Source organism: Marmota marmota, unplaced genomic scaffold, assembly GCF_001458135.2.
Source record: "Marmota marmota marmota unplaced genomic scaffold, marMar, whole genome shotgun sequence".
NCBI lineage: Eukaryota > Metazoa > Chordata > Mammalia > Rodentia > Sciuridae > Marmota > Marmota marmota.
In genome coordinates this window covers 6,158,257-6,172,622 of record NW_026000057.1, presented here as the reverse complement: position 1 = coordinate 6,172,622, position 14,366 = coordinate 6,158,257, and the positions used below count along the sequence as shown (strand labels likewise).

The 14,366-nt window shown below is 41.4% G+C and overlaps 1 protein-coding gene across 3 annotated transcripts in view; it reads left to right on the top strand.

Annotated features, from left to right (window-relative positions):
• Nr3c2 (nuclear receptor subfamily 3 group C member 2) overlaps nt 1-14,366 on the top strand; it is a 325,701-nt gene that overhangs the window by 234,230 nt on the left and 77,105 nt on the right. The gene's annotated exons all lie outside the window — the stretch shown is intronic.

The following is a 14,366-nucleotide window of genomic DNA, read 5'->3' as shown; positions in this document are numbered from 1 at the left end:
GATCAGCATACCTACCTCTTGGTCTGTGGAAAGGAGTAAATGAATAAATGTACCATGAAAAGAAAGTGATCATTCAGTGCATATTACCTGGCGAAGGTTTTATAGTCATCTTTCCATCACTGTTGCAAATACCTGAGATAATCAACTTATAAAGACGAAAGGTTTATCTATTAAATGTCAGGCTCACAGTTTTAAACATTTCAGTTCACGATTAGTTGACTGTTGGTTTTGGGCCTGTTTCAAGGCAGTACATTATGGTGGTTTCATATGGAGAAACTCTTCATCTCATGGTCAAGACACCAGAGAGGCATAGGAAGGGGTTGGGGTCCCAATATCCCCTCAAGAGCACAGCCTCTGTGACTGAAACCTTCCATTAGGCCCTTCTCTTAAAGGTCCCACCAATTCCCAGTAGTGCCAAGGGCTGGGACCAAGCCTTTAGGGCATGGACCTTTGGGGACACTTACCCAAACCATAGCAGCTATGGTGGCAGTGAAGGTGCTGGTGGTATATTTTGAATGCTGTGTGTTTAGGCTGAGGCAGGTATTCTTTGCAGCTTCCATCTGCTCTCACACACTGTCTCATTTTACCCCAGCGGCCCCCGTTTTGGTGAAGGTAAGCCTCTGGTGCACGGAGAAGTTAAGTGACTTGCCAGAGACGGCACAGACAGGAAGATCATGAAACTTGTTCCTGAATCTGGCAGGCTCTTGGTCTGGTGTTTCAGGTGTACCACAGAGTTCTCTAGTTCTGATACCAGAATCATCACAGATGTGATGCAAAAGATCACCTTCCATAGCATGGGTGTGAGGATCAAGAAAGATTAGCAACACCTGAAAATCTGGATGGTACAAGGGTACTGCCATTGGTTGTAAAGCGAACCCAATCTATTTCATGAAATCCATCCCGATTTTTTTTTTTTTTTTTGGTGGGGGGTCGGGCAGTGGGGAAAGGTGTGTATAGACTGAATCCAGGGGCACTTAACCACTGAGTCACATCCCCAGCCCAATTTTTTAATTAATAAATTTTAATTTGGACAGGGTCTTGCTAAGTTGCTCAGGGCTTTGCTAAAGTTGCTGAGACTGGCTTTGAACTTGAGATCTTCCTGCCTCAGGCTCCTGAGCTGTTGAGATTACAGGTGTGCACCACAGTGCTTGGCCTGATTTTTTTTTTTTAAGTACATACTAGGAAGATATGTTTTAAAGAATCTGTATACTTTTTATTACCGTCAATATTAATATATGCATAGTATTTTATACTTTGTAACTTTTAGTTACCTACTGTAAATAGTAAGAAAAGAACTCTATTTATAACTCTTCCCTCATGGGGTTGTTTAATTGAGTCATTAACCTTTAGAACAGGGTTTCTCAGCCTCTTCAACTCCCCTCTACATGGTGGCCAATCTGTCCCATTAGTGTCCCTGATGTCTGTCTACTTGATGCCAGTGGCAATCCATTCTCTGCTAGTAGTGACAACTAAAAACATCTTTAAAATTGCCAAATGTCCTGAGGAGGCATTGCAACCCATTGGTTAAGCCGTAATGAATGACAAGTACTATTTAAGTGTTAGATATTATTTTTCTGCTGGGATATAAATTCCATCAATGGAAAAATTTTGTGTCTTTTTTTCATTGCTGTCCACAGTGACTGGAACAGTGCCTGACCCATTGACATTCAGTAGCTATTTGTTGCATCAGTGGACAAATGGCTGCTATTTTTTAGGGCTTGCTATGTTCTAAGCACTGAAGGGGTGAAGGGAACTTTCAATCCCCTGGTCATTTGAGTCTATAAAACAAAATGACCACAGACAGAACAGTAGAAAAGAGCAGAGGAGTTCATCAACATGCAGATGCATGGGAGTCCCACAAAGGATGAAGCTCTACCATGTTCACAGGGAAAGGGAAGAGGGAGGTGGAGGTAATTCCATAGGAAGTGGAATGATTCTAGGGGAGATGAAAGGTCTGAAGGACAGACAGTGGCCGAGGGCGAAGTTTATCTGGATTCTGGGTGGGTTGTGACTGTCAGTCTCTTCTGTGATGTGAGTTGACTTTTCCTCGGTTGATGAAATGCCACAGAGAGGTAGAAGGCATTTGCTCTCCTTTGGTGGATCTGGTCTTCAGGTAGATGGGGGAATTTCCAGAAAAGCCCCTTCCTGCACTTTGGGGGAGAAGGAGGAATGAGAAACAGGCAGGTAAGAGAAGGTCACAGACACCTGGCTTGTCAGGTCAAAGTACTCAGCATGTTAAGCTGCTGCACTTTGGGGTATATTTTCTGAGCCCCAACAGCACTTTGTTAAGCCTTTTATATGTGTCCTCCCATTTAAGCCTCATGCCGTCACTGTTAATATGTCCATTTACAAGTGAGATAATGGAGGCACAGAGAGGCTAAAGATCTGGCCCCTAGACCACACAGCCAGGGGGTAGCAGTTCCACTCAGATCTCTGTTTCCGGCACCACCATCTGGGGATGGAGCTGGGGCACGCAGGTGCTTTCCTTGTGTCTACAATTACCTGTGGGTGAGGTTTGGCACAGTCTGTGATAGAAAACTCATGTAATTTGTTGTTGGCTCCTATATACACAGGGTGGGTTTTGTGGTTTTTGGCAAAAGATTTTACTAGAGAGAGTTCACTTTGAATCTTGAGGTCATTGAAAGTAGTGAGTCAGTATTGGGCAGAGTGGAAACTGATATTTGCAAAAGTTATATTTTCCTTAGGTTCAAGTTAGAGCTTAAGCACTTGTGGTTCAGGGATTCAATAATTAACTTTAATTGTGCAGTTGTGGCAACATGCTGTAATTTCTTTTTCTTTTATAATTTCTTTGAAAGCTTGAAATAAATTTTAAGTTTAAGTTTTCAATTTCAGGAAAAGAAACACAAGTAATTTTATTATATTTTTTTTAAAAAAAAGATAATGTGATGCTTAACCTTTAATGTAAAGTGATTTCCAAAGTTAAAAATGTGAATTAGATTTAAAACCTTTTTAGATGTGTTCTGATCTCACCCGGTTTCCCAGCAAAGCAGGGCTTGTCCAGTCTTTTCAACCAACATCTTCTTTACTCTTGGGAGATGAGACTGATGGCAACCCAGCATACCACTACCTGGAAGATCCTTCTCCAGTGAGGGGTCATGACCATGGGAACAAAATCCAAAACACTTTGGAGTCATTTTTTTCCCCTGTCCCTTCTGTTGATTTGCAGGCAATTCTAACCATGTCCCCAAATTCTCCTCTGCCTCAGAAAATGGAAGGGAGGAAGAAACGAAGGCAGGCAGGCAAATGTGTAGAGTTGTATTTCTCAAAAATTAAGGCTGTGAAATGTGCCTCTCCCCTTTCCCTCCAGACCCACTCCCTCCCTCCTGCCTGCAAGTACTTTTCTTTTTCTTTAAAATCCTGCTGGGCTTTAGGCTGCATGCAAAGGGAAGTACAGCAGAAGATGTGGGAATGTCAACAGAGAAATTGAAAGGAAAATAACAGCTCTTTTGGCCCCAAGCTGAGCCTGCCATTCTAGCTCTTAGCCCCTGTGAGTAGATTTGAGAGAGTCACGATGCTATCTACAGGAAAATTTGCTGCTTTCTATAGCCTGCCCCAAAGGAATTAATCACTTCACTTTTACAGGCCAGGATTCTGAAAAGAGTGATCTGTACCTATCTTTTAGTTTCTCCTGAGATGGATGGAGCCCAGTCCCAAAGCTCACTGGCCCTTGGACCAAGAATGGGCCCTTATGGTGTTTGTAGCTTTGATTGCACTCTGGCCACAGAGCAGGAGGGGACCTTAGAGGCCTTTCTCTTCCATCCCTCCCATTTCACAGATGAGGAACTTGGAATCCATGATGATATCACTAGAGACCTGAAAAATTCAACAGAAGGGTCCCAACTCCATCTTCATTCCTCTTTTCTTAACTACTCCCCAGGTTATTGTATCTTCCAGTCGATATGCTGAGAAGCCTACTCGCACATTCCTTTAATGAAGACTCTAAAATATTAAAATCTTGTTTCCTGTAGCTTTAAAACTGTAGACTTGAGAGAAAACCAACCTTGGAGAGCTAAACATAAAATTTTTTAAAATAAATAAATCTTAAAAATAGACTTCAAAGCCGCAGTGTATCTCTAAAACCAGCTCCTAATTCTGCTTCCAGATTACTTCCAACCCATAACCTGCAGCTTTCCTTAGTCTCAGAAATCACTTTTACTCAATTTAGCAGGACCTGTTCCAGGTGGCCATATCCAGTCTACCTTTCCCTGTGATGGGAATGGTACATGTCATGCGAGGAGAGGGATCTCGGACACAGGAAGCGATAGAACCACCAGCATCGTGGTTGCCTTTGGAGGGATGGAAAGAAAGCACCTAGATGAAAAAGGAAGGGAAACATGATGCTAAGGCCGGGAAAGTTCAGAGAAAGATACTACGTGTATGCATCACTGAAAAGGTGGAACCAAAGCCAGAAAATATTTAAATTAAAATTCATCTGCATAATGCAATATTAATCGGCCAATAAAATTGGGGCTGTGAAATTTATAACCACATGGAACACTTTCCCAAAAAATAATAATGAGAAATTATTATGCAGAATTATCTGCGTTACTTATTCTGTGCTTACAACTATTTGTGAAAAGGATTTGCATAAGTCAAGAGACTAGGAGGAAATGGAATACCAAAAGGGTCTGTTAGTGTGGTAGGATTACGAATGTGCTTTTCTCCTTTCTTTCCTAGTCTATTAGTAATATCAACATGTTTTATAATAAAACTTAAATGGAGTTCACAGTTTTGAACCAAGAAGAAAGGAATCAAAAGACCAACTCGTGGTACTTCTGAACACAAGAGGGAAAGAATTCAACATGCAGATTGCCAAGGGATTTCTTCCTGAAAGGGAAGGAGGGTGGGGAAGAAGAGACTGGTGAATTGCCTATTGTGAAATCCTTTAAAAACTAAAATGGAGAAGTGAGCTGGTAAACAAAAGACCCAGAGACAAAAGAATGACAGAATTATGACTGACCACTAAACCCAGAGAGAGAGAGAGCAGGAGGGAGAGGAGAGAGCTTTTCATTTGAGAAAAATTGGCTTTCCCTGGCAGCATCTTGCTGTAACTGGTTGACTTGGTCACCTACAAAAGTCACACAGTGTCAGTCTGATGAGAGAAATCACAGGATCCATGCCAGTGAGAGAGTAGCTTTAATATTTGAAATTCAATAAGGAAAACACAGTTTCTATCTTTAAGGGTCTCCTGAGGCAGGATATTCAGTTGTTGCAGAATTTTAGAAAGCCCAAGGATGCTGAGTCTTGTAAAGAGATGCCATTCCTCAGGTATTTTTTTTAAATTTCTTTTCATTCCTCTTGCTTTTAGACGATAAAAATTTCAATGGGACTTCTGAACAGTAAACTCAAGGAGGAAATAACACATTTTTATAAATCATTGTGGAAAGTAAGTCTTGGTAATCCTTAGGTATAAGTGAAGCCATATAAGCTGTCGTAGTAATATAACTGATGAATTAACTGATATTTTTACCCTGCAGAAGTTGCTAGAGGAAAGTTTGGGATTGTCCTCAAAATGTAAAAGATTTTCTATATCTCTTCAATTTTAAGACTTTTTTTTCTTTCAAATTTTAACTTCCATGATGATAATTTGCAAACGCTGTATATAGTCTTATTTATTTTCTTCAGAGCTCTATTACTTTATCATCATCATCATCATCATCATCATAGTCATCACCACTATCATCTTGAGTGGTGACATCTTAGAACAGCAGCAATACAGGCATTGAATAGAGAAGTCATCCCTCTCCAGAAATATGCATATTTGTATGCACGCACGCCTTGGAGAGGTAATCCAAGTAGGCTGCTTTTCTGGGAGTCTTTTAAAATACGAAACCCACCGATGTTAGAAGTCTCTGCTTGGGCATATAGATGCCCTCTGTTAGGACTTCCGTTATTCCTTTAACTTTCTCACTTGCAGTCTTTCTTGGTGGTTGTCATCCCAATCTGCTATAAGAACCCAGGGAATCTTGTCTAGGAAACCTTGTTATCTGTCCCTGGTGGTCCCAAGAGACGTACAACCACAGCTGTCCTCTTTCTGCATATGAGTGGCATCCTCATATGCACAGTTCTCTGTGGTCCCGTCCCCCAGCGCCCTTCCCACCCACTAACTGATAGCCTCAGGGACCTACACCTGTTTTCTAACTATTTCCATAGTGGTGGGGGGTGTTTTTGCTTTGCTATTGTTCAGGGCACCTCATATTATTGTCACCCCCTATCCTACTACCTCAGATGTTGGAGTTCTATTCTGAGAATACTAAGAATTGGATAGTTAGTCCTCATGAAGTACTGGGATGTCATTCAGGATGTAAGAGGCTTTTAATTTCTAGGGCTTTTCTTTTTAATTTATCTTTTTTTATTTTAACCCACTTCTTTCTATTGTTTCACCCCCCACCCACCTCTCTCCACCTACCCTGTGGCTTCTGCTGACACATGGTTTTCACTGTGCATTTCTGCAAAATGCTTCTCTCTGCCCGTCTCGGCCAGATTGTCACCTAAGATCCTACATGCCAAATTGCCAAGAGAGGGTCCAACTTAATCAGTTGGTCACTGTGGGGACCGATCTTCTGATTGGATTGAATCCTCCACAGTATCCATAGAAATGGCTGCTTTGCCTCCTTGGCCTGTCCTCAAGTGGGCTGATGGCAGCATGATGACCTTAAAGAAACCTGTGATCCAGTTCTTAGAAAGGAACTAGGAGTGTAGCAGTCAGAGGGTAATAGACAAAACAAACTGCAGTCAAATGTTAATAGTGGAAATTCCACGTAAATGTAAATCGTAGCAGGTTTTCTGACACCCTCATTTTTTTATTACTCCTTTTAAGCGATCCATCCATTTAAAATGAAAACAACTATTGGTGTTTAATAGCAGATTGACAAATAGTAGCTTTCCATGTGTCTCAGAACAAAATAAAAGCCTTATTTTGAAATTGAAAACTTTTCAATATGGTCACTTTGAAAATACAGGAGCCAACACACACACACACACACACACACACACACACTAAATTAATTAATTAATTAAAATCTTAAACTTTTAAAAAGAAATCAATTAATGTGTAAAGTGGACATTCTCTTATGGATCATTTGTCTTTACCTAAAGAAAAGAGAACCAGCCACTGAAAACGAATCATCCTGGGTTTGCTATACACAGCTATCTTAGAAAGCGGCCACCAGTCACTCTAGGTGGAATGCCTGCCTGCTCTCTGAAGGAGGTGCGTGTGTCATGGATCAGACTGATTCCTCAAAGTTGTCACCATTGAATTTATTTATTATAAATTCACAGTTATGTCCACGAAGGAATATAACTTGATCTTCTTTTCATTTGAAAATCTCGTGCCTAATGATCTGCTGCGTGCAGTCTTTCCCCTTCTTCACAATGAGACATGTGACTGTGGAGGGGAGGGAAAGCAGTTTATGTTACTGGGCAGCCCTCTTGTCTCACCTCCGGAAGGTACAAAAAACCATTCCAATAATCGTGTCCTCTGTGTCACTCTGAAGTAGTGAGTTTATTTAATATTTAATATCATTAGTTTAGGGTGATGGTTTTTCTGGACCAATGACATGCCTTTAAAGGTTAACCCAATTTTAACAATTTAAAAATATTTTTATTGATTTGTCAAATTGTAAAACACAATAGTAAGCAGGGATACGAAATCAACAAACACCAGTAGCTTTTTTCTGTATCCAGTGCAAACTCAGTAACAAATTTGCTGAGAAAGACATCAAGAAAGTTCCATTTACATTAGCTACCGCATGCATGTGCGCACACGTACACACACCACACCACACACACACACACACACACACACACACACACAGAGGCAAAAACTCTAGGAATAAACTTCACTGAGGAGATGAAAGTTCTCTACAATGAAAATTACAAAACACTGATGAAAGAAATTGAAGAAGACACAAAAAAGGTGGAAAGACACTCCCCAGTTCACAGACTGAAAGAATTACCTGGATGAAAATGTCCATATTACCCAAGGTGAACTACAGACTGATGCAGTCCCTGTCAAAAGGCCGGTGACTTTCTTCACTGAACTAGAAAAAAATAATCCTAAAATTTACAAACACAGAAGTCCCTGAAGAGCAAAAGCAATCCTGAGCAAAAGGAGCCAAGTGGGAGGTGTCACAGTCCCTGACTTGCAGACGTACCTCAGAGCCACAGTAAGGAAACAGCATGGTGTTGTCCTGAAAACAGACACACAGACCATGGGACAGACATGAACCCACCCACACGCAGCCAACTGATTCTCAGCAAAGACACCAGAAACAAACCTTGGAGCAAGGAAAGTCTCCTTGATAAATGGTGCTGAGCAAAACTACATATTCATGTGCAGAAGGTTGAAACTCCACCTGTTTCTCAGGGTATCCAAAAATTAACTCCGAATCGATCCAGGACTTTAAAGTAAGACCTGAAACTCCCAGAAGAAAAACAAGGGAAATACTTCAAGACATGGGTACAAGCAGTGATTCTCTGGATAGAACCCCAAAAACACATTCAACAAAAGCAAAAAATGACAGACGGGATGACATCAAACAGAAAAGCTTCTGCACAGCAAAGGAAACAATCCGAAGTGTGAAGACACAACCTGGAGAGCAGGAGGAAATATTTGCCAACTCGTCTCCCATCAGAGGTATATAAAGAATCCAAAAAGCTTAACAACAAAAACCAAGTAAGGCCTGGGGATATAGCATATAGCTCAGCTGGTAGTGTGCTTGCCTCACATGCACAAAGCCCTGGGTTCGATCCGCAGTTACACACACACAAAAAAAAAACAAACAAACAAGTAAAAGGCACTTAAAAAGATGAGCGAATGATCTGAGTTGACCTTCTCAAAAGAGGAAATACTAATGGCATCATTAGCCATCAGTGAAATGCAAACCAAAACTACAAGGAGATACCATCTCACTCCAGATAGAATACCTGTCATCAAAAACAAAAAATAGGGCTGAGATGGTAACTCAGCGATAGAGCACTTGTCCATCATGTGCAAGGCCCTGGATTCGGTCTCCCAGCACAGCACACATGCGCAAACACACACACACACACACACACACACACACACAAGCATATCCTGTAAACATTCATAGAAAAGGGAACTCATATGCTGTTGGTGGGAATGTAAATTAGTTCAGCTGTAGTTAGAACAGTATGGAGGTTCCTCAAAGAACTAAAACCAGATCTACCTGGCATGGTGTAAATCAGTGGTAAAATGCACAGCTGGCTTGCACGAGGCTCTGGGTTTGATCACCAACACCAAAATAATTAATTAGCTAAATAATTAAATTTAAAAAAAAAGATCTAGCATATGATTCAGCAAACCCACTTCGGGGTATATACTTTTAAAAGTGAAATTAGTGTAGCAAAGAGATACCTGCATGCCCATGTTTATTGCAACAGTGGTCACAAATAGTGGAGATAGGGAATCAGCCTAAGTGCCCATCAGCAGATGAGTGGGTAAAGAAAATGTGGTTAGTATACATAGTGGAGTATTATTCAGTCATAAAGAAGAATGAAATCCAGGCATTTTCAGCAAGATGAATGAAACCTGGAGGGCATCATGATAAGTGCAATAAACTAGACACAGAGAGATAAGAGCAACTTATTGTAAAGGTCAGCCTGCAAGTAGAAAAGTGGTAGCGAGAGATTGGGAAAAAGTGATTGGATGTGACAGTGTTGTGCATGCTGTTTGCATTTATGGAAATACCACACCGAATCCCATTAATTTGTACAATTAATATATGTAGATAATAATAAAAATTATAATATTACAATGATTAATAAAGGAGAGTAAAAGTTTTCTGTAATACATGGGGGACTAAAGATCAAATAATAGGATGTTTGCTGAGCACTTTAGATGCTAATTAAAAAATAATGATTTACTGTTTCATAGAGTTTCTTAAAAGCTGAACTAGCCGAGCTAATAGAAATGATTTCATTAGAATGTGCTGCTTCATTATTTTGAAAAGAAGATCTGTCAACAACAGTATAAAGGCAATTACTGATTTAGGTCATTGAAATAAGAAACTCCAAAATGCAGTTGGCCTATGTTCCTCCTTCAGTGTTTTGTACAGTGTTTATTTTGAGAGCATCATGATATGAAACACTTTGAAATAGTGATACAAATAAGCATTTATTCTGTTCTCACATAATTGTTTTTTTCATCAAGACCAGTCAGACTTTTTAGGAAGGGATCATAATATTTAACAATGTATCCTGATGAATCCACCCATTCCTTTGGCAAGTATCCAGGAGCACATGCCTCCCAGGGGCCCGGCAGTCCTAGTGACGATTTCAGCATAGCTATGAGAAGGTAGTCGCTGGCCTGGTTTCCACTGAGCTCATCTATAGGAATGAAGAGTTATCATGGGTCAGATACGCAGAGGAACTTCAGCAAAAACGTACTTAAAGAGCACCTATAGTACTGACAGTGGCCGAGAGCTCTGCAGTTGTTGCTTTAGAAACAGAATCAGCAACTTGACTTGTGCCTGTTAAAATAGGGGGGCAGGATCTCAGGGTGGCTTCATGTGGCTGTACCCCTCAGTACCTGGGTAGCTTCATCTCACGCATGCTTTGTGCACAGATCCCATCCAAAGGCCTGCCGGTGCCTGCTGATGCTCACAGATGCACTGTCTAGAAAGGGGAACTGGGCACCATGAGCTGGACCCTCTTCTCCATCCTCACTCTAAAAGATTCAGGTCACATCATTAAACTTTTCCAGATAATGTTACTGGTGACACTACTCTTGGTTTCCCCATTGATTTATGGGTAAAGAAAAATCCTTATCTAGCTAAAACATTTGATTAAAATACTCTGGAGTTGAAAAACAGATCGGAAACAAAGGGGAAATCTTCAATGAGGTGGTGACTTTTTGATTCGTTTACTCTGTAACTCCACTGTCTTATTCCCTAGCAGATTTTCATTTCCTATGGGGTCAGTTTTTCTCAAAATTATTTGATGTATTTTTTTTTCTTTAATAAACAAAATCTGGCCAGACGAGGTGGCACACACCTGTAATTCCAGTGGCTGAGGAGGCTGAGGCAGGAGGATCTCAAGTTTAAAATCAGCCTTAGCAACTTAGCAACGCTAAGGAACTTATCAAGACCCTGTCTCTAAATAAAATACAAAAAAGTCCTGGGGATGTGGCTTAGTGGTTAAGTGTCCCTGGATTCAATCCCCAGTACCATACAGGAAAAAAAAATTAAAAATAAAGAAAATCTGAAGCCTCCCCTTGAGTTATTTGAAATTCAAACTAAGAGGAATCCTATGACTGAACATAAAGCAGTGAGCACATTGCTGGTTTGTTTCAACCTACAAACACACACCCCTTTCAGTCTCTTCCCTGTCCTCTTTACAAGGTTCTGAGCCACTCCCAGGAATCGTCCTGAGTGACTAGTCCTGCCACCTGCTCCCCAGGCCCTCCCCACAGGCATTACCTTCTCCCAGCTTCAGTGCTGGGGCAGGTTCTGCTAAATCTGATTTGAGTGACAAGTTCATCCTTGTCAGCCTCAATGGGGGCCTTTCATTTACACCAGACACATAGGAAGGCCAATAGGGAGCCAACAGGATTACTGTGTGTATTAGTTTCCTTCAGCTGCTACAACAAATGATCACTTGTTTATTGGTTTAAAAGAACACAGATGTAGTATCCCATAGCTCTACAGGTTAGAAGTCCCAAGTGGATATTGCTGGGCTAAAATCAGTGTGTCAGCAAGCTGGGTTTCTTTGAGGAGGCTCTAGAAGATAATTTGTCTGCTTGCCTATTTCAGGTTCTAGGGGCTTGACTATTTTCTTCAGCCCCTGGACAGATTAAATGCACGCTGCTCCCTATGCTGCCATGGTCACGTCTCCTCCTCCCCCAGGCCCACCTCCCCATTTCACTTATAAAGACTTTTGTGATTATATTGGACAGGCCTAGACAATCCAGGATCATTTCCCGATCATAAAATCCTTAATGAAATCTTCAGAGTCTCTTTGCCATCAAGGTGACATATTCTCAGCTTCCAGAGATTAGGAGGTGAACATCTTTGTGATGTGGGGGACCATTATTCTGCCTGACACAATATGTAATGACTCATCTCTCAGAGGCACATGCTGCCACACTGGGATTACTTGGATATGTTCCTGATCCTGATCCACTGCATCCTTGCCTACCTCATTCCCCTCTCTGCTCTTCCTCTCCAACACCAGCTCCGCTCTCCACCAAGTCACCCTGAATTCTTCCTCACAACCTCCCAGTTGTGCCTGTGCCCATGCAGTTCTTAAACAGCCTACACCTTCCTCCCTGGTCTGGTTCACTCGGACCACTCAAAAATCTCATGGAGTCAGAGGTCAGTCTTCACAATGGGGAGGGCCTTCTATCCCTCTCAGAGAGTTTTAAAGTATTGTATATAAGTAGAGTTAATTCACACTTGTCCTACAAGGCTTCTTATGCCTTCCTTTGATGGAGTCAGTACCTCCCCTGTCCTTCTGAAGTTTCTATCATAGCCAGCTTATCAAACTGTTAAAATTATTTGTTTTTAAATATTTCTTACCAAATACTCTCAACTTCTCCGGAACAGGATTGTTCTTTTGTCTTTACGTCCAGAGCCCTTAGTACAGTCAGCACTTAATAAATACCACTGAATAAATGAATGAGACAATGTGGGGTTAAACCTTGCCAATGTACTACAGAGCTGAGTTTTCTTTAAAAATAAAAAATAAAAAAACCTAAGTTTGTTTATGCAGTTATTAAAGAAAAAAAATGGGCCTTATTTTAAAACTAGTTCCATAACAAAGATTTCAAAAATGATGTTTTTAAAAAGTTCTGGTCTGATATTACTTTTTCTGTCCCTGCACCAGGGAAGTGTAGGTCTTGACCCACCATTGACTTCTGTAGTGTAATCTGGCAACTTCTTCAATAATTCTATGTTGCAGAAAAGGCTTAGCATCTCTATTTACCATTCCTGGTGAAGAATTTTAAAGTGATGTTTGAATTTCCTGACGTAGTTATTGAAGCATAGTTTCTGTCACCGGCCTGGAGGAATGAGACATTAGGACAGCTGTGGATGCTGTGAAGGTGGGAATTCTAGCCTCGGCCTGATGGTTTGGGATGAAGCATTTAGTTCAAGGTGAAAGGAAGTTAGGATGAATTGACCTAGAATAAAAGAGTGTAAAATAGCAAGGAAAAGGGGTTGTGGACACTCAAAGAAAGCCAAAGGAGTGAATGAGGCCAAGGTGATGAGGTTAAGGTCAAGATCAAGTTGAGAGGCTTAGTGGAGTAAACCCCAGGATTATTAACCAAATCACAGAATCCCTGGTCTCCAGAACAGTTGTCATCCAAGGTCAAAGTCAGGGAAATATACTAATTTGAGGTGAGAGGAAAACCTGTCTTCCAGGAACTTCAAGACTGACAGATGCTCAGCCCATATCTGGGCACCAGGTGAATAGAACCAAAATCAGCAACACTATATTCAAGATCAAGAACTCAATCGCAGTCTTCCAGCTCCACCTCTGGGAAGCAGAGGAGTCCACCAGCTGAAAAATGGGACATTGTGATGGAGGACCTCTCTGGCATTTATCCTGGGGGGCTGGGTGGGGGACACCTATGTGTCTAGATAACTGAAGAATGTGAAACCGCACTGGGGATGGAATGAACTCTATACAGGTGTTACCCGGGCATTCCTTTACCTTGTAGTCATTGTTTAATTGTACATTGAAGTTGGCAAGGTGCAGGGCTGTGGGATAGGGAAAGGGATGCCACTTTCCAAGATGAGAAGTTGGCTGTAAACCTAGGGGCGTGGACCCTGTTACCTCCAGGTGGGTCAGCAGGAAGTTGACTCTGGGGACCAGGCCAGCCCCACAGCTGGGAGGAAGCTTGCATGGCAGGGAGGCTGGATTCCATCACAGGAACAAGTGCTCTTTTTAAGGGATGGCTAGTAAGAAGGCCTGTTGTGTAGAGCTCAGCTTGGATTTTAATGTGAGCAGGGATGTTGAAATCATTCAGTCATTTCTCATTTTTTTATGAGTGTGGTAGCATACAGGATATGCTCTTGTCAGTCAACACATACACCCTTGGGTGGGGCCAGAGCACTTGTCCTCACCTTGAGAATTACAAGCCCAATGCTGTGATTGCTCTAAGACTTTGAAAATCTCTCTAGGGGCTCCGTGAGTCTATCTGTGTTGTATCTGTGCTACTTGCAACTTATGCCTGTTGTTTAAGAGTGGCACTGGTAATAAGCCTGGAACATCCGGGAAGCTAAATATAAGTTTTACTGTATGAGTAAGTAGAGTCCAGTATCTTACAACACTAATGACCTATTTTAGGAATTTGGTATAGAATTCACCTAACTATAGGCATG